The sequence below is a fragment of the Oreochromis aureus genome, linkage group 3 (genome assembly GCF_013358895.1).
Source record: "Oreochromis aureus strain Israel breed Guangdong linkage group 3, ZZ_aureus, whole genome shotgun sequence".
Taxonomy (NCBI): domain Eukaryota; kingdom Metazoa; phylum Chordata; class Actinopteri; order Cichliformes; family Cichlidae; genus Oreochromis; species Oreochromis aureus.
This window is the reverse complement of record NC_052944.1, coordinates 28,469,434-28,495,024: the sequence shown is the minus strand read 5'-3', so window position 1 is coordinate 28,495,024 and position 25,591 is coordinate 28,469,434. Positions and strand designations below refer to the sequence as shown.

General features: G+C 41.7%; 1 protein-coding gene and 2 non-coding genes across 3 annotated transcripts in view; 1 reads left to right on the top strand and 2 right to left on the bottom strand.

The window, feature by feature from the left end:
* Positions 1–204: 204 nt before the first annotated feature.
* On the bottom strand, positions 205–278 carry trnan-guu. The gene has a single exon. It is a non-coding gene; the product is annotated as a tRNA-Asn (tRNA).
* An 883-nt stretch (positions 279–1,161) lies between these two features.
* trnan-guu lies at positions 1,162–1,235 on the bottom strand. Its single transcript has one exon. It is a non-coding gene; the product is annotated as a tRNA-Asn (tRNA).
* An 11,022-nt stretch (positions 1,236–12,257) lies between these two features.
* Positions 12,258–25,591, top strand: part of gal3st3 (galactose-3-O-sulfotransferase 3) — a 44,805-nt gene continuing 31,471 nt past the window's right edge. Inside the window, exon 1 of the mRNA XM_039598817.1 lies at positions 12,258–12,580. The gene's annotated coding sequence lies outside the window, so the exon portion shown is untranslated. The remainder of the gene's footprint in view (positions 12,581–25,591) is intronic.

The window sequence follows — 25,591 nt, the reverse complement described above, 5'->3', positions numbered from 1 at the left end:
GTTTTACTCAAATCTAGTTATTTAGTTAATTAGGCTGCTTGAATATAAACAGTATAAGCTACTTTTCATACGAGTCTTACCCAAATTATATACGTAGACATATTTTAATGTTGTAGTATATTAATGTAGAGCACATAATCAATCTAATCAAATCAAAGCTTGTCACAAAAGCTAAATCATTTGTTGCCAAGCATAAAAATCGCTCGTCCCTGGGTGGGCTCGAACCACCAACCTTTCGGTTAACAGCCGAACGCGCTAACCGATTGCGCCACAGAGACTGATGCGGCTAAAAAGGCTAGAGGTAGGCCACTTCTCTTCTTCTCCAGTCATGGTTTCGATTACGTCACTGGTGACTAGGGCTGGGTATCGTCGCTGATTTCTGTGATCGATTCCGATTCACAAGGTCCTGATTCGATTCGATTTTGACTCAGACAGTCAGAAATATTATAATTCTGATCTTCAGTACATATCCATATTTTTATATCTACGTATAAAAACAAAGCTGACACTTGTGAGAAAAGTAACTGAGGATAAAACATAGAAAAACACAAAGGAGATTTTGCTGGCCTGTCTTTTTATAGCAGATTACCCCGTTAAAAATATTCTGCAGTAGATCAAAAACGGAAGAAAACTATGAATCAACATACGAACATTACCCGATGCTGCTGAAGTGAAGCAGAGCAAAGTTACAGAGGTTTTATTCGAGACACAGGTAAGGGTTTTGCAATTTGGCATCATTTCAAAATGTTTAAATTTCAATAAACAGCAGATATTAGGCTTTTTTGCCGGAGGTTAAAATCTGCAGCATCAGTATCAGCTATCGACTTTCAGCACCGGACGGCATGTCTGTGTATGTGCCGTCAGGTGAACGATCTGCGCTTTGTGTTTATCTTTGTGCAGAATCTGTTTAGCTGCTCTCATTTTAGCTGTTTGATGGTTGCTGAAATAGTTTTGTGAGCTTTAACCTGAGATTCTGGCGTTTTTGGCAAAATACATTTATATTTTAAAATCCATTTAATGAAACGATATCGCTAAGTACAGCAAAAAAGCTTGTTACTTTTGCATAATCAAACAATGATGTCAAGCTTACCGCCGAGTATAAAGCAAAGTTGGCAATAGCGGTGTGTGCTATGCTTTATGTTCAAAAGGATAAAATCTTCTCGTCCCTGGGTGGGCTCGAACCACCAACCTTTCGGTTAACAGCCGAACGCGCTAACCGATTGCGCCACAGAGACTGACGGTGCCCGACTAACGGGGGGTTGTCCAGGAGTGTTCTCGTGCTTCCCTTCTATGTCGCTGGTAGGTAAGAAAGTTGCATTTGCAGACAAACGAACACATTGTTCAGGCCTACAGAACAAAAGGCAGAAGCATCCAAAGAAGAGCTTTGAATGTCCTTCAAGAAGCCTGGAGAACTATTCCTAAAGGCCTTGATGCATTCTCAATCATCCAGGAAAGTAAATCTCCAAAAGTTGAATCTGTTCATCTGGACGTAGCGTTTTGTGGGAGAAACGTTTCGTCACTCATCCAAGTGACTTCTTCAGTCTCAGCTGACTGCAGGTTTCCCCAAACCTTATAAACAGTACATTTGCATAATTACTGCATTGCATTATTCCTAAAGGCTACTTACAGAAATGACAACAAAGGTGCCAAAGAGAGTTCAGACTGAGTTGGAAAATACATGTGGACTTTCAGGTTGTTAGAAGCTTGGTAAACAAACTGTCAATCAATGGACCTATTGCCAATTTCCCTATTAAAACATAAGGAAATGATGCGTGAACAGTACTGTATGCAGATGCTGTACTGTGCACCCCTCGTCTATAGTGTGTTACACTGAAATATTTAATAATTCTTAATGTCAATAGACAGAATGGTGACGTAAAAATGTTGAATGCTGGAAATTGATTTGAGCTACAATTACAGTTTAAATAAACACACGGGATTGACAAAGTCAAGATATCCTGTAGTGTTTATGCAAAAATTCAATACTGGCTTAAACTGCCGCCTCTTTGGATTGATCTGCCAGAACAACAGCAAAAAGATTTTTAAAGAATGTCTTCCTCTGTGGGATTTGTCACATTCAAACCATCAAATCCATTTAAGCTGATTTTCATTCCTTATTGAACTAACAAACAAACCCCTATAGCCACAGTGAGTCACAATTATCAGGCAATGCATTAATGTGGTAATGAGAGGAGAGCACACTGAAACAGTCAAGGAACATCATGAAGCTGTTCAGACTGTGGGAGGACAGGAACAGCTGGCAGCAGAAGATATAAGATTAGATTTACCCTCTGCTTACTGCGTCCTCCAGTTCAGTTTTACAGAGCATACCGATTATTGCGGATTAACCCTTTAAAGCCCGAACCATTAAATAATTGAGTGTTTATTTCACCTTCTGACAATAAAAATCTATATTCTTTGTATCATATTTGCTACATTTTTTTGCAATCTATTGTTTAAAAATGTACTGTGCAATTTATTTTGGTTTTTAGTGGGGAAATAAAACCCACGCGGATGATGCGGTCTCAAAAACTCACAGAAACTTTCAAATATGATACACTATGCATTAAAGCACTACATATGGCACAGGAGAGATCACCTCGAAACTAGATGCCCTGTTTCCAGATTTTAGGAGGTTCATGAGGAGGCCATCGCCTGCTGGTGTTTCTGCTGTTTCAACCACTTCAGTGGTCACAGGTGTATAAAATCAAACATCGAGGCATGCAGACTGCTTCTACAAACATTAGAGAAAGAACAGCTCGCTCAGGAGCTCAGTGTACTCCAGAGTGGTACAGTGATAGGATGCCACCTGTGCAATCGTGAAATTTCCTCACTACTAAATATTTCACAGTCAGCTGTTTTGTGGCATATAACAAAGTGAAACTGGTGTAAAGCAGCAGAAATGACCAATCAGGTTTCTCCATCTGGTGATGTGATTGACAAGTCTGAGTTTGACAGTTGCTAGGAGGGCGGTCCTTGTCTGACTGCATTGTGCCAAGTGTAATGTTTGGTGAAGGGGGAATCTTGGTTTAGGGTTGATCAAAAGTGATCAAAAATTCCCATACACACCCCTAAACCTTGTGGAAAGACTTCCCAGAAGAGCTGAAGCTGTTATACCTGCAAAGGGCGGGCTGACATCATATTAAACCCTATGGATTAAGAATGAGACGTCACTCGAATTCACATACGTGTGAAGGCAGACGAGTGAATACTTTTGGTAATCCAGTGCATGGCTCTCTGTATTCATTTGGATAGCACAGGCGAGCCACGGGGACATTGCAGATGATGTCAGAAAATCTGGGTCACAAGTCTTTTTTTTTTTTTTTTTTTTTTTTTTTTTTTTTTTTTTTAACCTGTCCCGTTTGGTTCTTTTGCCATCAGAATTATTGTCTAAAGGCGAAGAAAGATGCCCAACGGATTTACTTTACCAAATGGACCATCCCAGCCTTGCCGTCTGGGTCACAAGTCTAAAATAAAAGCTTTCAAAATGAAACCTTCTCCAACTAAATTTGGGCATGTAAGTATAGAGAGTGACACACTTTCGCCACTGCGCACGTAGGCTCGCGCGCGGTGTGTCGATCCCGAAACAGGACGATCATTATGTCAAAACAACACAGAGAGGCCGATGTTTTACACAGAAGAAAGCCGAGCGGCAGCTCAGCGAGAACACAGCGTCTTCTGTATCAGGTGCCTCGCTGGCTTTGACCCTTGACCCCGTGCCGAGTAATACGACCATATCCTTTAAGAGGGCCGAGCCAGTGTGCGCCAGGCAGAAAACACGAGCGCAGCCATTTATGTGTGTGCCGAGCAGCCTTTTTTCTCTCACACACACACACACACACACACACACACACACACACACACACACACACACACACACACCCAGCTAATTTATTCAGTAAATAGGAAACTGGTTACAACCTTTGCCCTCATGTTGATCCGCAGCACTGAGCTCGCCGTTCAAAGGAGTGCAGGGAGTGCTGCGGTGACACCTGAGTCCAGGGGAGTGGGTGGTGGTGGGGGGGATTTCATTAACACACACATACAGAAACAGGCACAAGAGAGCGAGGAAGTGGCAGGAAACCTAATAACTACTCGAACATCGTCCAGAGCAGATTTAGCGAGCGAGAACAAAGGAGCGAGGGAAGAGGACAGGAGATGGTGAAATTAGCTGGAGGAAAAAAATGTGTCTGCTGGAAGGAGCCAATGAGAAAAAGAAGAGAGAGGAGAGAAGGCAAAGCAAATGTGAGAAGACAGCAGTGGGAAAAATAAGAAAGATGACAAAGAGGAGTGTGGGAATGTGTGTGTGTGTGTGTGTGTGTGTGTGTGTGTGTGTGTGTGTGTGTGTGTGTGTGTGTGTGTGTGTGTGTGAGTGTTTGGACGGCAGTGCGAGGCAGTGCTGACAGGATGTGTTGACAGGCCTGTTTGGAACAGTAGAGGTTTTATCTGTGCTAATAAATGAGGCCCTATATCCCATCCTACACCGGCCTATTAAAAACTGACCTGGAGTCTGTTGTATTTTCTTATTAAATATTTCACGTGGGTGAAGCAGCTCCCGTTTCATTGATTAACGCAAAGCAAGCAAATCTTTATTTTTAGAGCCAGGGAGAAACAGAGAGGTAGAGAGGACTCGCACACAGCAACCAACTCATGCGTTAAGATCTAATAATGAATAAAAAGACAGAGGTAATCAAAGGCTGAGGAGAAAAGAAATGCTTCGGCCTCCGTGGCGAGCGCTACAGTTTTTATAGCTCACACGATTCGTTATATTAGGGTGTATTAAGGTGGCATGCACAAGGATATCTTTATTATGTTTTTTTAATACACAAATAAAATTAATGCGTAACGAATTCAGTTTGGTTTATTATAGTTTATATATCACTAATTCAGAACAAGCGTCATTGCAAAGTAATTTACAGACAAAGAACCCACTGTATTAAAGAGCTAATTCCAACAGTCTGGTTAATTATTATCAATTATTACCCAGTGAGGGAGGTGGGAACAAGTCCCGAAACCTCCAGCAGGAGCAGAAGCAGGGAGGTGCAGCTATCTGCTGGAACTGGACATTCTCATGTAACTCTCAACTGGTTAAAGCAATCGGCCCACTGCATAGTTGCTCCACGGTGTGACGGTTTACCCCACACAAGAAAAGATCCCTGGCTTGACTTTTCCCAGGAGGAGACACATGAGCGTGGATGTGCATCCAATTCTAAAAGTGTGGACGAGACACTAAGACGCTTCACCATCAGTTTGTTGGTTGGACAGACTTTAGTTCGTTGCTACCAGGGCGGCGGGGCCCAGCTGTCACAGAGTGACAAGATATACCCTGGACAGGTTGCCAGTCCACCACGGGGTGAGAAGAACTGGCAACGCATACAACACGCTTCCACAAGAGCTTCTTTCCAACAAAAGTCGGACTGTTGGTAAAAAAAACCCTAAAATACAGACAAAATCTACCTCATATAGGAGTGCAATACATATTTTTTCATACTTGTCCTTTAAGTGCAGTATGGGAATTAATGTTTTATAATTGAAATTACTTGAAATTGTGTCCCCTTACTTTACCTCACTCTGCACTTTGTATTTGTATTTGTATATAAATTTGAATTTATTTGTCTTTGACTCTAAGCTCTGCGCATCAGATTTGCTTTGTATGCAGACCCAGTGCATGTGAACGAATGGCAGATAAGAGGTGTTATCACTATCTTTATCTTTTTAAACCACCAAAGAAAGTCTACACTGTATAAAATTTTGACAAGAACATGTCCCCTCAGTGCAGAAAGAATCCTCCAGGAGGCTCGGATGTAATAGAATTGTTTATTATCTTAATACAAATGAAAACCAGGCGGCTACATGTCTTTGCAGGTTGCATCAGCACCCCAGTTCCCAGGATGTCCTTCCACCGAGAGCATTTTTCAGGGTCTATTTAAAAAAAGTCATAAATTGCACTTTTCAGATGTTTTTAATGCCATTTTAAAACAAATGTAAGATCGCCCTTGTGATGAAAACACACATAATAATAATAATAATAATAACTGTGCCTGATCATTTTCAATTTAGACTGTGTGCAGCAGGTGAACAGTATGTGAAAGTTACAGTTCCTTAAGAAATAGGAGGAGAAAAAAAATAGTCCAGCAAATCCATCTACTGTTCACTGAAGCCTCATCAGACATGGTCTCAGTGGAAGGGTGGCTGTCAAGAAGGCGTTCTTAAGGAAGGGAAACAGCGAGAACAGGCTGAGGTATGCCAAATTACACAAGAACTGGATTGAAAATCAATGCCAGTAGTGTGGAGAACTATTCCTGAAGAGTACTTAGAGATAAAGAATTCACGCTGCATTAAACGATAAAGGTTTGCATTCCAAATATTGACTTTTAAGCTCGCTAGAGTTGTACATTCTCTGTTTTCGCCTCATACACTGTATTTCCTGTATGTTTGCTCATGTTTTGTTTTAATAAATCACTTCACCAATTTCCTGGCTAAATATGAAGAAATGATACTTTTGCATAGTACTTTAAATATTCGGTTTATTCTTCCAGAGATAAGGTGCTTTCTAATCTTCCGCCAGCAGCTGAGCTTTCTGACCCTCCTGTGGCTGCAGACACAAGGAAACATAATATAGACAGATGCTGCAGAAACACTTGAAGGCCACCAACAGAATCCACTCATCATATTGCAGACCCGAACAGGCTCCACTGGGACTTCTCTAAAAAAGTTGTTTTTTAAACATCCTTATTGGTGTACAGTGAGATTTTAGAGGTTTTGCTGATAACAGCAGCTTCTGCCAAGGGAAAGAAATTTGCTATGAAAACACTGAGAGCAAACGGAAACAGTTACAGCCAGCAACAAGCTACAAGAGGAAAACGAGTGAGTCGTCCAGGCATTCTTTATTGCAGTCAAATAAATAGGATTCATTACCGTGTTGAAAACGATGCCAGGATACTGCCTGACATGCTTCAGTGTGCATGTTTCATGTTATTTGCAAATGTGTGTGTGCATGACATATCTTTAACATTTGTGGATGGCACAGGAAGTCGTGTTCACAGACACCAATTTCTAGAAGTGTCTGTGAGGCCATGCAGTGATTTGCATGAAAGAATCATGCCTGCTTGTAATATAGTCTGTCCTATGGGCATGAAGGTCACAGACATATAAAACATGTTACTGGTACATACAGTACGTATTTTCTGATAATATGTACTGTAATGATGAGATACTCAAAGTCTTCACGATTGTACGTCGAGGAACAATACTGTAGCAGAGGCTGTTTTTTTTTTTTTTTTGCAGATTGGTGAAACTGCTTCTCCAAGATGCCCTTTTTACACATGTATCTTTTAAAACAATTTTATATGTTACTGAGCTGTTTCCAAAATGCAAATTCAAAATGAGCTTATATCTGTTATCAAATAGTAAAATGTCTCAGTTTAAACAGTTCCTATGTTTGGCTGCTGGCGGTGCGTCGGCATTCAATCAGCTTTAACATCACTCTGGGTTGGCTAGCTTAGCGTTAGCATGCCTCCCCCCGGCACATATACTGAAATCAGCTGATCGTAGCACAAGTTCAAAGGGAACCGATAAACAAGGTTGACAGGCATGCAGACTAACAAGTCCAAGGAACGGGAGAACTGGGAACCAGTTCTCTACAAGAACTGGTGCTTGATTCCCATAGCATGAGCCAACTGATTTGGTGCTAAATAAATAAAACTGAATTGCGTTCAACTGAGGCAGCATGTTGGGGCAGTGGTTCACATCCTAAATTTGACTCCACTATACATATGTTTTACATACAACAAACATATAGCAGCCTCACTGACTGCTATATGTTTTTGGAATTGGGGTTGTATTTGCATACAGGTCCATGTAATCAGTGTAGTTACAATAACAGATCTCACATTTCCAGTTCAGGTGGACTAAAGCCTTGTGGAAGTTATCATTTACAATATCAGTTATGATCAAGTTTGCTAGAGGCACCAAAAACAAAGCTCCTTGGTCTCTTTAAAACGGGAAATTCCACACTCATCGCTGTTTTATTTTCACTTAGTATTGTTTACCAGGTGATATCTGTTTTGAGTGCTAACCAACACCCATTTACTTTTATGTCAGCTGCTTCAGAGCAATCATTTTAAGACTTGTGTTGAACCGCTGTAGGTGTACACTGCAAAAACTCAACATCTTACCAAGTATATTTGTCTTTTTTCTAGTCAAAATATCTCATTACACTTAAAATAAGACAAAAACAGCTACAAAGCAACATTCCAGTAAGCTATATGAACTTGTTTCAAGACAGTGAATCTTGAAACTAGAGAAAAACAAGATAATTTTCACTTCTTTCATTGGCAGATTTTGAAATAAGACAAATATACTTGGTAGGATTTTGAGTTTTTGCAGTGTAGTTTTTATTCTTCTGAATCTTTATGATAACCAAATAGTTTATTGCTGTAACCTGTCAAAAAGCTGAAATCATGGCTGGTAAACACACCACAATCACATATTATATACCAGCAACACTGTCCACAACATCACAACCCTGACTTATTTAGCCCGACAGCAGGAGCGTGGTGGGTCTTGTTAGTAGCATGAGGGACCCTGAACAGGTCAAAGTAATGTCACGGACCATCCAGAGCGCCCTCCATGTCTGCTGATTGCACCCTGACAGCTCAAATGGAAGATGAAGTGAGGCATGTCCGGGGATCTCTGCAAGCGGGCAGAGATTGTAAATAATTTAAAAATAAAGTACATGGTGCATGACTCTGTCCTGCCTCGGTTCTTTTCAATCTTTTGTGCCATTCATGCTGTGGAACACGATGGACATTTGCTTTGGTTCTGAAGTACTAAACATTGATAACGTCAGGGTTTTTTAAAGTTTTGTCAGTCCAGGCTGACCTGATTCTTGTCTACACAAATCAATAAAAGTAATTATACAAACAGATATAACGTTGAATAATACTTTGCCGGTATCTCAGTTCTTAAGAACCAAGCCTTTTGAATATAAAAAGTCATTTAGCCATTGCAAGTTTTATAATATTTTTAATGCTCAAAAACAACCAGTTGCATCAAAGTAAACAAAGTCTGTACAGTTTTAGAAACATCTGTCCCTGCTTTTCAAATCACATCAAGCACAAACCATCAAACGCTGGAGAGGAACCACAAGAAAGCACCCAATCAATCAGAAAGCAGCCCATTAAACAAACAATATCCATTCAGCACGGTGGTGTCATGCATTACTGCCGGTCCACAAACAAGCTAAAAACAATGAATTTATAATGCCAGCGGGGTGTTTAACAAGCTTCGGCCAATCTCTGCAGCTCATCACAAACAGGATCAATAGGAAGAAGCGACAGCGTTGCCTAATCAAAGTCTGCACTGTTCCTCACAGGAATAATAACCTGTATGGAGGAGGCAGTGTGGATACCAAACACAATAACTCATTAACTTATTACACCCCCGAGTCCAGACCGTTACTCAATCTGTCCGTCAGGATTCAGGAAGCATCCTTAACCTCGCCCAAAAAATAGGAACGTAATACTAATAAAATCCAAGAGCGGTGGGATTTATTAGGAGGTAAAAGCCAGAAAGAGTCCGACTGTCCTTTAAATACACTACAGCTGACTCATTATTAGTGCACAGGAACACTGTAAGAACAGGATGGAAAATATGACGACTACTAAGTCTTTGAGACTTTTTTTGTGTAACGGAGATAAAACACAAACGTGATTACAAAAGAAGCGAGTGTAAATAAATTGCAATACACAGTACAGGCAAAATAAATACAAACGAGGATAATAAGTTATAAAGAGCCAGAAGGAGACGGTAATAAGCATGAGAAAAGAGGATCTATGTTTCTTAGTAAAGAGCGTTTTAAAGTTGACTTCAAATGGCAGGGGAGAGAGAGGCAGGGCGATAAAAATCGACGTGGGTCAGATTGTGAGGGTGTTGTAAACCTCCAGGGCCAACCAGGAGAGAGGCGATTAAGGGGACGCTGGAGCCAATTAGCACTGAAAGACTCACACGAGACACCATTTAAAAATAAATAAATAAAAGATCTCCTATAAGTACAATGACAATTTTTTTACCCAATAATTGTATTGTTTTTTTTTAATGGAAGAGAGAAACAAAACCTCTAACAACAGTGATCCTTGATACAGCATTAAAGCTTGTTTGGAACAGCACGGCACCTGTTTTGTTTTCAAAAATGCTCGTACAGGACGTCTCAGATTTATTGAGGCTGTTATCGCTCAGAGGTCTCAGACTCTCCAAACGCAGTGTATTTGCCATTTCTCCCATCCAAAGCTCAAATGTGGGTACAGAGCCTTTTTATTTCCACTGCCGTAGGATTAACTTTTTAGCAATTACCATTCCAAGCAGGAACGCAATCTGTTCGCGCTTCTTCGCAGACGCCAAAGAGCTAGTCTTTCCGAATACTTCAGAGTAACAAAGAAAACCTGTTCTTTGGTTCTTCATCTGTTTCTGCAGGTCTTTAGCCGTGCACTGAAAAAGATTTTCGATTTGCGTCCAGTTCTCCAAAGCAACGTCTGCGCATAACCCGATCTCAGTGATGCAATTCGTATGTAGAATAGAGTAGAATAGTAAAGGGAACCATAGTAGCGTTCACCACAAACAGGAAGAAACATGTAAGAACAAACAATGTTGAAAAAAACAAAAACACCTAAGAGACAAGCACAGAGAATGGACTCCTAGCTGAGAGCTGTCATTGTTTCTAACACAACAAAGAAGTTCTCTGTGTTACTTCCATGTTCCCGAAAGCAGAGGCTAAGCTGGAGGGCTGACAGCACCATCCACATACTCTGACACTTCCTCCTGGATCCTGGCACGCAGCTCCATGCCGCTGCCTTAAGTGTGACTGTGTTTTTCTCCCTCCCTGCGTAATGGTCGTGCTGTTAACAGTCTTCTAGCCCTGCTTTATCTCAGTACGCTGACTTTTGGATTAGACAAGAACATCACATATTTTTAAAATCGCTCCCTGCTGTACCAAGATTTCTTAATTCGTATTTTGGTCTGTTCATTTTATTTCTCTTTTACGTTAGGGGTGTGTATTTTTCTGTCCTAGAATAGAAACAGCATGTATGTTAGACAACCCTGATGACGATGATTGGAAGAGAGTGATTGGATAGATCGAGTTATTCACCCAGCATGGTCACAGAATGCAATCAGAACAATATGTGAAAGTGATAACTTGAGTTTATGTTGCAATTGAGTCATTCAGTAAAAGGACTAAATGTTACAATCCCTGATAATGCACCTGATAATATCAAGGCAAAAACAAGAAATGTTTCATGTCAAAACATGAAACATTTCCATCACAATAGTGTTCAAGAAACACATATATTTTATTGGTGGTTTTTCTAGTTCTGTGAAATATGACTGCTGAGTGGGCCTCTTGGATCAGAAATGTTGGAGGACACTTAAACGTAATAGTGGTCCCACTGCAGCAAAGATTAGTGATTTCCATGACAACTTGATTATCAAGTCTGAGATGATTGGCTTGTTACTCATGATACCAGGAGAAAGTTGATGTCATGTAAACCTGTGAAAAAAAACAACTTGTGCCCATACCCATATTTATAAAGTACCCATATTTATGGTGTTTTGGGATGTATCCGTTAGACATGCTAAAACAAAATATATGACTCAGCTCATTTTGAGGGGGTTGGATGGGAACTGTAATTCACCGAGGGGGAATGGGGGGGGGGGGTATAAATAATTGAAATAATGAAAAATAAATCTACTAAATGCTTGCATTCATTGCAATTAGTAGCCTCAGTCATACTAACACCCCTTTGTTATGAAAATGCTGTGAATAATAGATGAGGGAGGCCCCGTTCCTGGGGTTGCCTAAGGCCCGTGAATCACTAAATGCACCCCTGTTGACTGTAGATTTACATACGAGCTCTCTGTGAAGCCCCACTTCAAATTTAAATCAGCCTGCGTGGCATCACAAAAGCTTTTCACAGTGAACAGCAAGAAGCAACTTTACAACAGAGAGCGTGGGGTCAACGGAGCGCCCGGAGCCGGAGATACGATATTCGGGGAAACGTTACATAAGTATTACAATAATTTTCTCGTCACGGTCGAACGACTTTCCGTTAGGATTGTCCATGCGCGTTAATGTGCTCGTGGCGTGTGTGAAGACCATATGTGCTTGCTGTGAGCGCGCGAGCCGCCGCACAGCGATCTCCGCGCGTCACGAACGCACGCGCAGGAGAGAGAGAGAGAGAGAGAGGAGAGAGAGAGGCAAACGCCTCTCGTTATGTAGCACGAGGAGTCGCTCGCGAGGACCATCCTCTTGACAGACAGCAGATCTGCAGCCTCACTGACTGCTTCACCTGAACAAGCCCCAAACAGTGCCGAAGAGAGCCAAGAGTGAAGGCGAGCAGGAGGAGCGGGAGGTCCTCCAATAAATCGAACAAATAAAATAATTTAAAATAAAATAACGGAAAAAGAAGAAAGAAGGAGGAGAGGGGATAGGAGGCAGCCGGCTGGCCGGGACACGCAGTCCGTCTGAGGGGAGAAATCACCGCTACCACCGTCACATCACATCACAGCTCCGGAGATAACAAAGGTCGGTAACGGTGTAATAGCAGCATCCCTGTCCTTACATGGCGGCGTTAATCCCCGTAGTAGCGCAGCAGTGGACGTGTCTGATGTGCTGTTTAAAAGGGGAAAAAGGGGGGTCGATGTGTCACAAGCGGACATTTGTAGACGATTATGTTTGTTTCTATTGTGCCAATGCTCCGTTTTTCTCTCTGTGCTCCTCACTGCTCCTCTGTGGGGACAATTACGCACCGATAGCTGCGCCAAAAGCGGATTTATGACCAGCCCCCCGCGCTGACACGTTTTCCTCAAAAAAAAAAAAAAAAAAAAAAAAGGTGTTCTGAGCCAACATGTGTGTCATTTGGAAATGCGCCGCGGAGTGATTTCACTCCGGCACGACCCCTCAAATCTATCCAGGCGTGCTGGTGCTGTTGTCGATCCAGCGGCGGAGAAGAGCGAAGTTCTCACATGCGAAGAGCTGAAGTGAAGCTGAGTGTTAAAAGCAATGAAGAGTGGACGCGGTGCTTTTCATGTCGATTTTTTTTTTACCTTTTGAAGTTTTTTTTCTCTTTTTTTCCCTCCCGGTTATCGCGTTCCGCTAAACTCCGATGTCGCTCGCTGCTCTACCCCGGTGTTCCAGGTTAACAGATTTTTTTTCATCTGGTTAGATTTGCTTTAATTTTACGCTCTCCAGATGTTGCAGATTTGTCCATTTTTGCCAGTATATCAAAAGATTTGAATAGATTAGATCACAGACCTGGCGGAAAAAAACGAGATTGCCATCGCCTTTAGTGTATACATGTGCATATAGGTGATGATAGTATCTTGAAATAGCAACACAAAGTATGCTGATGACAAATATTTTCACATTCAGCTTTTTGTTCGAGCAAATTAATGTGCTAGTTAAACGGGAAGCTGTGTTAAACTGTGTAAGGAACTGGTGACAGGTGTTGATGTTTGCAGCTCATCTGGAGTCTGATGAGTTGCTTTGTGGTTTTAGGAGGAAAATATCAGCTTGTGATTTCATGTCAGTGGACACACAGGTGCCAGTAATTTGCATTGTCATATGAAGATGTCTACAACACCCATGCACATGTATTTGCATGAACTGGACATGAAAACCTTCTTTTTCCACAGAGGTCTTTATTTTAGTCAAATCCTATGGAATACTTGCAAAAAGGCAAAAACCAAACGAGTTTGTTCCTGTACACGATTTGTATATATATTTGTATAATACCCCTTTTCTCCTCGGCCGGCTGACAGACCAGCAAAACCACAAGCACAGTAAAACAGACCTGTTGTACCGCATACTTTGTGCACTGCCTCCACCTGGCAACAGAGCTCACTGCACTCAGCGGTGCGAACAGCGCTAGCTCCGCTGCACCTGGAAAACCGGTCTGCTTGTCGACTGGTCGACATTGGGCGAATGCTTTCATTATCCGCTGCCAGTGACGCGCAGTCTTGATCTTGGAGAACTGCACGAAAGCGCGTCTCTGTCCGAGCTGAGACGCTTACACTGTCGGACACATTAGCCTAAAACCAGCTATACGCCGGGATGGAATCGGTGTATTTATCGTGATCTTCTCTGCCAGCGCCTCAAAGCTTGTCGGGATGATTGATTTCTCCTGCTCAGTCAGATTAAGAGAGTGTCAACACCTGTGCCGGGAAATTAATTAAACTTCACACGGAGATTAACCGCGCGGGATTATCAGTGTGAACTCTTTCGTATACCCGGAGGAGAGGAGGGCAACTGTTAATGACAGACTATTTATATCTTTATTGAATCCAGCATGATGGCAGACTGATTCCAGCTGTTGCTGGAGTGTGTTCAATATTTTCCATAACACAGATTTGCTTCTGTTCCATTAGTTGATTAGTTTGTTGCTGGCTGAAGTTTTTTCAGTCTGCTGCATCACTTACAGAGGTTTGTTTTTGCCTTGTTGGAAGTAAATGCGCATTGTTGTCACTATTGGTTCTTGAAGTGGCTCTTTACATACACATAAAACGTACTTTGGCTACATGTTAATGGGGTACTTCATTAATCTGACAGCTGACAGAAAATTATGGGCCACACTCAAAGCAAGTCAGTCCCTGCAGAAATCATTTACTTGTGTGTGTGTGTGTGTGTGTGTGGGGGGGTAGAATAAAAAAGATTTTAAATAAACATGAAGAGCATCAGAGGAGGTGTCCCTATTTCAGCTCAGTCACTCAGTGAAATAGCTGTCACATCTAATGAATAATTCAAGTCATTTAGTAAGCTTAAAATGGAAAAAAAAAACCATTTGCAGGCTCCAGCTTGTCAAAATAAGAATCCCCCATTTTTATTTGGTCCTTGTCTTTGACTTTTGGTCAGACAAAACAAGACATTTTAAAGCCATCAAGTACTCCAGGAAGCTAGAATGGTATTTTTTCCCCTTTTCCCATCAAGCAAAGCAAATAACCGTGGGACTCCTTTGTAAATGTCTAACAAAACAGAAATCATTCCCAGATTTTCTCGTTTTCGTGTCTTTTAAAAAAGGCTTTGACAGCAGGTGGATGGAGGGCCCACGTAAAATACTGAGAAATCTCATCAATCCTCGCCCCCCCGCACGAACCCGGTCCACTGCTGCTCCTTTTTGATCTGTTCGTCTACCTGTCTCCCCTCTGTCCGTCTGTCTCTCGCCTCCTCGTCTGTCTTCGGGGAAGTAGGTTAGTGAGAAAGGAGGCGAGGTGACTTAATAAACCCCATCTCGCGGCAGGTCATTTACAAGCACGGACCTAAAAAGGTTCCCGACTTTCTTTCTTTTCTTTTTTTTTCTCCTCTCTCTCTCTCTGGCGTGCCCACAAGAAAGGCACAAGACCGAGTGATGAATGTGCACTCTGTTGGGAGAATAGCGATGCAGGGAATAACAATGGAGGTGAGGTGAGGTGGTGTTGATGGAGGGGACAGAGAGGATATAGAACAGCGACACACTTACGAATAAACGCTCACACACAAACGCACAGGCTACACCGGCCCTCTACAAAAAACCCGCAAAGATAAAGTGCGCTGACTAAGATTCACTGCACGGCTGTGTTAAAGCTCATCACAAAAGTCTTTTTAGATGGAGGGTGCCCTTTAAAGGCTCTGAGAAAGGAGTTTATTTATACAGTAGCAGACTATGATATACTGCTCTGTGTCTGGCTGCTGCACAGTGTCCCTGAAAATGGTCGTTCTTAGGCCCCGAGCCAGAAAAGGAGAAGTCTTTGTTTACTGGTTCCCGGGAGGCGGAAAGAGTCAGACATGATGGTATGTAGCATAAATTCCTCCATTTGTGTGAGATAGGAAGTTCTAAAAGAAAGGGAGGAAAATAACCTGGAGAAGTAGGATGTGGAGTTTCTGTATACAGTATAATGCAGTTATTTTTCATTCAAATTTAACTCTGAGTGACAGAAACGCCTGCATGTACCCTGTCAGGCCAACAAAGATGACATCCTGGTGATGGGGAGAGCCAGATGGTGATTTTAGGGTGGGGGGGATTTTTCAGAAAACGCAACAGTATCAGCAAAGCTTTGAAGGAAGGGGACAGTTAAGCATCGCAGAGCTCACACACTTGCACACACAGAGAAAAAAAAGGGGCAGAGAAAATCATACAGGAGGACAGATGGTGAGTGTTGTCTTTTTTTTCTTCTCTGTGCAGTTGGTATTGACGGGGAAGGGCTTTACGGGCACGCAGGTTTCAGGGGTGCGGGAGGATGCGGTGCTCACTGAGTCCGCTTGGACCGGCAGGTCTTCTTAATGTGCGTAAGCGGAGGTCACGACTGGGGTTTAAGACCGACTGTGAGCCTGAGTGATTAGAGCGCATGTGATTAAAAATTTACTTGTGGGCATCTCGGCTCACCGCGGAGAACTGAGGCTGTGTGTGTGCGTGCGCTGATTTAGCGATGTGTGGATGTTGGCCCGAGCGAGATTAATGCTCCATGTTAACAAACCTCTTGGTTTGACCCTGGCCAGCAGGCACACACACACACACACACATATTCTCTCACGCACACACCATCCACTTGATCCCCTGTTAGGTTGATGCTGTCCTTGAGCAACCCTCCTTGCAGAAGCATGCATGCACACACAGACACACACAAACAAACATTGAAAACTGGCCAACTTTCAGCCACTTTGATGCATTAGTGCAAAGGTGCATTTTCTCCTCATTGTGGCTCAGGAGCAAATAGATTTTGATGTGCAGGCGTGCACCTTATTTCAGATTAGAGGCTATACTGGATACAAAAATGGAGGGTGTAGAGTTGAAAATGCCCTCTTGTCACCCCCCCGTGGTGCCGCATATCATTGATATCCCAGTTTGTGATTGATTCCTCGGGGGAGCCTCCTAGATGAAGAAGAAGAGACATCAGTAATTTGTTGTATAATTGTTAGAGAGCAAAGACTTCATAATGAAAAATGAATGCGAGAGCGCTCTTTATTCCTTGTCACAAAATGAGACAGGCTTTTATCCTGGTTCTCTGTCATGTGTGGTTCTGGCTGCTGGTGCCAGATGAAGACAGATGGGCGAGGGTTTTTGTCGGGGTTTGGGCCCGGCTCCAGGGAGCTGCCCTTGGTACGAACCCTTTCATCTACTTGTAGATGTCCGATAGCCAGATACCAGCAGACCCTGGATTAAAACGGTCTGGGCAGAAAGATTATGGGAGCAAAGTCCTGTATCTGGATGGCCCTGTTGTTCCGCACAACACGAAAATGCATTATTCATTATTAATACCGAGAGCATCTCGGTCTGGGTGCTGTTGTTATTGTCGGGCAAACTTCTACGTTGCAGAGTCCTCCCTTTTCCAAAGTCCTGACCTTGAATTTTTTTTTTTCCCATTCAGACACTCTCTGCTCTTTAGACTTTTGGAAAGTGTTTGAGTGAACCAGAGCCTGAGGTTGTTTTTTCTCAGTACTATAAATAGCACCATGACTAATCTGACTGGGGTAATAAAAACATTTAAGCTTTCTTTGTTGGGCTAGTCAGTCAGAGCATATACGGTGCAGGGGACACCATGAGGTTAATCAAGAAATATGTAGATTTTCATAGATTTACCCAAATAACACAAATATATTAAATTTCAGAATACAGTGATGGACTTTCTTTCTGATCAAAGAGCGCTGTCCTATAGTTTGACTGATGTGAAGTTGTGTTTATTACAGTTATCATTACAATGATTCTGTGTGAGAATATAGATGAAATCAGTATTATTATAATGACAACCATCCTCGAGTAGGAATAATTTGGGGTGGTTTCCAGTTTAACTACCCTGAGAGGCACAAACCCCTCATCTAGCAGCTGCTGATGCTCTCTAAGCTAATTGCAGTGATCACATGGTACTACACCAATCAGCCACAACATTAAAACTTCTAATGTTGCATAGCGCTGTGTAAGTCCCCCTCATGCCACCGTAATCTCTGACTTGTCTGTGTGTTCAGTTCCTTTGATGTCTGTTTTATTATTGTGTCTGTAATATGGAGATTGATGGTAACTGAGAGCTATTTGTTGTACGTGTTATGATCTGATAGGATAGGAGTGAACTATGAAGCAAGAATCAAGGGTTTGTCAGGTAATCTGAGTTTAAAGTTTGTCGGCGTCGTGAAAGGGGCTCTTTATTTGGCTAAAATCACCATGGTAACTTGTACTGAAAACATAACCTGGTCGGGAGGTTATGTGTCCTGCTGCAAGACCCAATTTGAGTGAAGTTTAGCTGTAGGACAGATTCTCTAGAATACTTTCATGGTTCACTCAATGACTGTCCAAATCATCACCCCTCCACCACCGCATTGATAGTTGTTGATATGCTGTGTTTGGTTTTCTCCAAATGTGGTGCAGTGCATCATGGTCCGACATCTCCACTTTGCGCCCTTGTCCAAAGGACCTTGTTCCAGAGGTTTTCGGGTTTTGTTCAGATGCAACTTTGCAAACCTAATCTGTGCTGCTGGGATTTTTTTTTGAGAGAAGAGGCTTTCTCCTGCAGTTCTTCCAAACAGCTGAGGCTTGTCGAGCCTGACATGCAGCTCTTGGGCTTTTAGCAGTTTCTTTGAGCATTGCACGAATCTGACCTCGGGGTCAATTTGCTGGGTCGTCCACTCTTGCGAAGAAGGCTCCAGATCAGCAATCTTCCCAAGAGTGGACTTCTTGCTTTTATAGAGGTGCTCACACTTATTGAATATCAGTCAATCAGGTGCATTTGATTCAAGGACACGACTGCTACTTACTCTCTTTATTTCTATAGAAGCAGGGCAGCACAGAGTCCTCAGAAAACATCCTTTTTCACATGACTGTATTCATGGCTCTCATTCAACACTCATGCCACGTAATCGCAAAGGGCACAAGCACAACTGAGGATTAAAAAAAAAGATTATGCAGTTATAAGCTCATCCTCAATCTTGGAAACACCATTGTACCTTTAGTAACTCTTCTTGACCTTTCACTTTTTACACTGAATTACATTAATTAGCAACAAGCAAACATGGATGTAAAGTCTTAGTAACATCTGCTCAGTAGAAATTGATGTTTTAGCATACTTTCTAAAAGTAAAGCGAGGTGCTCAGGTGATTAAAAAGCAAACAGCGAGCTACTAAATAGTATATTTTTGCCAACAAACCATAACACCGAACATGGTTTAGTCTACCAGGTTATGATTAAACTTCTAATTCTAATCAAGATTATCAGATTAGAGGTTTTGCCATAATCAGATTATTTCTGCCAATGGGATGAAAGTGAGCTGCTGGCACAAACTCATAATGGGCTTTACCTTTATTATGTTTTTAAATTGATTTCTGTGGAACTTCACCCCACCTGAAATGAAACAAGGTTAGATACAGTGGGTGCGTTTGGGTACTCTGGCCCTTGATGGCAGTTCTGATTGGAAAAGCTGGGCGGTGTACTTACATCCTGTCGTTGCCCTCCAAATAGCTCAGTTCCCATGACCTTGGATGAAATGGGAAGCTTATAGCGCCCATAAAGCCACATAAAACAGAGCACATGAACAATGATAATGGCCGGTAAGAGCACACTGTGGTGGCTATTAACTCCAACAAGCCATTCGATACGTTATCTATAGAATCACTGGCTCGACTTCAGCCAGAAAACAGATACTCGAAACTGAATATCGCTTTTCCACACCATATTCAGCGAAGAGCTTCATCACAAAGAACTCCCGATGCCACGGACTAAAGAAGTATTGCAGAGTGAGCTGAGGGGCTCAGTTTGAAAAAAAAAAAAAAAAAAAACGAGCTTCTTTTCAATAGACTGGATCCTATTACCTCTTATTCATTAGACTACAAGTAGCAAGATGGAGCACACGGATCAATAGAGGACACCTCCGAGGGCCGAGCGGTGCTGACAAACACACGGCTATTTATTGCTGAACACTGTAATAGTTTGATGATAATAATCCATTTTCAGCTTATGTCAATGCAAATAATTATTTTTCCAGTGGATTTATTTCTCCCTTTGTTTATTTTACCTGAGGAAATCATTTTATTGTGCAGCTTGAATTACTGAAATTCGAATATTTGTTTTAATTTCTCGTTCTCTGTGATTAAGAACCACAGGGGGAAAAAGAACGTTTCTTTTTGATTACTCTCCTTTCAGTTTTACCACCCGCCTTGCACCTCTTTCATCCTGAAACAATATGTTTGGTCTAATAAAGAGGAGGAACTTAATGAGTGTGCTGAGCTGCCCAGGCAGGCGAGTAAAAGCCTTCGTGAAGTGCTAAAGATGTTTCTTCCGGAGGCTGCCGGTGTCAGCTTAGAGGTGGGTTCTTACCCACTTTGACTACTTCTACCTGTGTGTTTGTAGTTTTAATCAGGAGGTCTGCTTCCCTGTTTGTGTGCATGTACCTTATTTATTCGCACCGGCATCTGTGCGCTGATGTGTGTATTGGGTGGAGTAACAGTGCACGGGGCTGCCCACCTCTGGGGGATTCTGGTCTGGCCCCTTAATTAATCCGTTTTCTGGCCGGAGGGCCTCTGTTATCAGGCTTTTACAGAGAAGCTGGCTGAGTCCTAACAGCACGATCTCCGAGAGCACAACACAGATACACTCGCAGAGACACTCACGCAGCTGTGCTTCCAGCAATGTGAGGACAGTTCACATAATGAAATGTTTTCCATAACTTCTAACAAATACCCTTAAAAAGTGATAAAAAGAATCATTTCAAATAATAATGGCCTGTATTTATATAGCGCTTTACTAGTCCCTAAGGACCCCAAAGCGCTTTACATATCCAGTCATCCACCCATTCACACACAGGTGATGGCAAGCTACATTGTAGCCACAGCCACCCTGGGGCGCACTGACAGAGGCAAGGCTGCCGGACACTGGCGCCACCGGGCCCTCTGACCACCACCAGTAGGCAACGGGTGAAGTGTCTTGCCCAAGGACACAACGACCGGGACTGTCCAAGCCGGGGATCGAACCGGCAACCTTCCGATTACAAGGCGAACTCCCAACTCTTGCCACGATCGCCCCACGATCAAGTATTTCATAGCATCAGCTGCCTTTCATATGATCAGCTTGCAAATGTAAAGTAACTTATTCTCAACTTATGCTTAAACCCCTGGCTGTAAAAATGTATATGAACGTACCTGCGGACTGTCTTTCAGGTTTAACCTGGTGCCACCACCATAGGTTGTCACACAACATTACATTTTGAAATCACTGACTTTCAAGTTAGTTCATAATATCATATTACAGCTAGCCCCATGACTGTTTACACACTGAGTGATCTTTTTGACGACAGACTGCATATGTGGTGTTACTGGATCTCATCTTTTTATAAGGGATTAACAAACAAAAATCACACTTGATGTTCGTCTTCTTTGACTTCTAAAACTCAACCTGTGATCAAAAGTTAAGCTTTAGTCCTGCTTCAACTCTTTCCCCCATAAAGACGAGAAGATAAGAAGATTTGGCAACCTTTACACCTCAGTATCAATAAATCAATAAAGATTAGAGATCAATAAAGACGTCTGACGATGGTCATCTGATTAAAACTATTCGATCAGATCACCAACAGAAAAGTTTCTCAGTTTTTTCTGAGGGTAGCCGCCCAGGCTCTCTAACTTCTGTGGCACACCCAGTCATTTTGTTTTACAAGCAGAAACCGCTCAGTTCAGAAAAGAGCTTTAATGGGGTAGATGTTCGAGGGGTCAAGCGTCAAGGCGTTCACAAATGGAATTGCATGAGCACGAAGACACAAATATAAGAGTGAGCATGGCACGGGAAGACTGTAAATGTAATTGTCTAAGGAAGTGAAAGTGCACGTGTACATGCCTCCATACACAAAACTGAACATGTGAAAGCAGGGTCCTAGCATCAAACACACTTCGTCAGGAACATTCAGTGGAAAGTTTTCTGTCCCTTTAAGTGTCTATCTATCTATCTATGCAGGCTGTCTTTCTGGTTCGACCTGGTGCTACCACCTTGGTCCTGTGCTATACGTGGCTGTGACATTTTGAAGACATTTTGAAGACATTTAAGTTAGCTCATTATTGCATATTTCAGTGAGCCTGACAAGTTGCTATGTTTGTGCCCCGAGTGATTTGGCTCAGACTGCTTTTGTCATGTGTGTGGATCTCATCTCACACAATCTTTATAATAAAGTATAGAAAACCAAAAACCTTCCATCAGCTGCACACCTCATGTTTTACCACCTTGCCCACTGAAAATATCAGCACCACATTGCTGTGACACTATGTGATACACATACAAAGAGTAAGCGTGGCACAAGACTGTAAGACTGTAAATACAGGCAGGTAAGCAAATTGGATATGCACACATGCATGCCTGCATACACCAACTGTGTGCAGCTAATAACCTCAAAAAATTAATACAAACACACTTTATCAGGAGCTTTCAGTGGAAAGTTTTCTGTCCCAACAACATTACACTTAAACTATTAAAGAGTAGTTTGCATATTTAAGTAAAACACTGTGTTTGAACAATTACACCTTACAGAGTTATCAATTTGTATTTGTCTTATAATCATTTCTATAGATGTCCAAACAAAAGCACATATCGCCAAAGTTAAATATAGAGGTTTTGACCTTTTTTTTATTCTATTAATCTCTATATGCATAACATGTTCATGTAATTAAAAAAAGAAGTTGACCAGCTGCAGCCTCAGCAGCACTTTCAGATATGAAGAAGATGAAAAATTGTTTGGTTCATAAAGTTGGCTGATTATAATACCTTTAGCCAGCTGTTTTGCCAACATTCAACTTTATTTTTTGATAATATTTTGTATCCTCCTTTAAATATTGACAAGTTATCACGTCACAACTGTTTAAGCCTTACTATTAGATTTTAATATACTTTTTTAAAATTCAGATGAGCTCACAAACAGCTGTCCAATTTTATGTGCAGTGAGGTGTGTTTGATAGAATTTTGTTGTTTTGTTTTTTAAAGGTAAAGTTTGAAAAATTCATCCACGACTAATATTAGTAAATAGTTTTTGTCCATATAATTTTTAATCAACTAAAGAAGTAATAACATCTGACAATTCTTCAGCCAGGAAGGAGTGCAGAGTTCAAATGCAGCTTAACATGTTCAAAAGGGAAAAGAAAAAGAAAAATGTACAGGACAGCCTGAGGGTTTGCAGGCTGTCGGTCTGGGGCCAACACCTTAGTTCCGTTCTATAGGTTCTCACCAACGTTCAAATTAGTTTTAGTCTGCCTGACAAGTAACTATGTTTATGCCCCGAGTGCTTTGGTTCATCAGACTGCTTTTGTCATGTGAATGGATCTCATCTCACACGATCTTTATAATAAAGTACTGAAAAACCAAAAACCTTCCTTTAAGCATCGCCATCAGCTGCACACCCCATGTTTTACCACCTTGCCCCACTGAAAATATCAGCACCACATTGCTGTGACACTTGATGTTCCTCTTCTTTGACTTCTAAAACTCAAACTGCAGTCAAAAGTCAGAGTTTTGTCCTCAGTTTGTGAAAATATCCTCTGCAAGAGCACAGACACACAAATACATGGCACAGGAAGACTGTAAATACAGGTGTGTAAGCAAAATGGATATGCACACATGCACAAACTGCGCACAGCTAATAACCTCAAAAAATGAATGCAAACACATTTTATCAGGAGCTTTCAGTGGGAAGTTTTCTGTCCCTGGTTTGTACAAAAATATTAAACTAAAAAAAATGAAACGATATGTCATTCTAACAATAACACCTGTGTTACAGTAAAACAATATGTTTTTTGAACAATAACCCCTTTTGCTTCATTTCTGGTCAAGTTTCATGTCTTTGTTGTGTATTTCCTGGTTTATTTCCTTGATACGATCATTACCTCAGTCTTAAGGTTACTTTGTTATTTTTGAAACCTATTGTGGTTATAGCTGTAGTGTATTTTTAGTTTCTTCTGCTTCCCTCACGTTCCCTTGTATCTTGTCAGCATTTGTCTCGTTAGGCGTGTTAGGCGTCTCGATGTCATGCTATTTTGTCCACTTCCCTTGGACAAAGAGACTTGGAAAAAGTCTCTCTTTGGCATCCCTGTGCTTCTGTTTAGGAGTTTAGATTTTGCTCCCTGTGTTTATGGACTTGTTCACTCAACCTAATTCATTTTTCAGTTACTGGTTTGTCTGCGAGTCCTGCGGGTCCTCTTACCAGGAAACTTTGTTTCATGACAGTTATTGCTGTTAGCTTCCTTATGCTAAGACCAGAGCCATTACACAGTTGCTGTTGGTAACACTAGTGACGTCCATTTACAGTTCTTTTACATAAAAACTGAATATTTTATGCAAATCCTGAAATCTACCATCATGTATGACAGGCACATTTACATTGAGTGCCATACATGTCCCCCGATGGTTCATTGAGTTGCTGGTGTTACCGTGTGTTTGTTTGTTTCTTTGTTACATCAAATAAAGTGTGTCATTCAATAGTTATTTTACATACATTCAATTTGTTACACCTAAAGTTTAAGGATTACATCACTAAACTTCTTTAACTGTTCTTCGATTAGCAAGAGCAAATAAACGGTTGTGGAAATAAAAAAATATATAATCACACTTTTTACAAAGCTGATATAATCCCCTGATTTAAAGCACAACTTGTAGTCTTTAATGTACAAAAAGAAATCATTAAGTTGTAGTTTCTGTGAATGCATAAGGCCAAGAAAAGTTGTGGTGCAAGTTTTTATTAAATAAATAAATGAATACATTTTGTGGGTAAAGTGGGTATGTCTGCAGAATGATTGAACACTCTGCTTTTCTTTTACTTCTCCTGTAACACACATCAGTTCAGCCACCTGACTGCAGCAGAGTCGTGGTGTTTGGTTGAGATGCTCGAGCGATGTGTGAAATCTGATTACAGTCTCACACAGCTTCTGTCAGCGGCGGGAGGGCGATCTCTGTTACTGCCGCCTGGCCTGTCCCGTCTGGCTGCCCTCCTCCTGATATTCCTCTTCCCCTCTGTGGGACTCTGTCTGCATCACTACGCTGTATAATGGTACTGTCTGGCCCAGCGGTTAGATCCTCACGTGTTTTTTTTCTTGCAAGCGCTGATGCAATGTGTTCAGGTGTTGCAGAAATAAAACTTCAAAGAAAAAGGTGTGAGGTTTTTTTTTAATGTTCGCGTGGATATTGTTTTTTCACCGGAGCAACAACTTGAAGGAAAAGAATCTAATTTAGGCGTCACTACCTCAAATATAACAGGAGTCTTTTAAGGCTAAGGCTTATGCACCGATGTTACTCAGTGACGCAGGGAGGACAGAAAATACACTTTGGAAAAAGGTATGTTAGTTAATTATGGCCTTAATCATAGCAACTGTCTGGCAACCATTGGTTGCTAGGGAAAAATTCTGTATTCCCCGACTGATTGTGAGTTCTTGCTGGAAAACATTGGTCACAAAGAGGGTGCTACACCACAAATCTCCTTGCTATTGCTTTGGTCGCAAACAGATGCAAAGCCTCGGTCACCCGAAACTTATGTGAAAGACGCCGACTTGTCTGCAGAGAAGAGTTAATACAAGTTCGACCCCTTGAATGAAAGCTGAAAGTCCGCTCTTCAATCA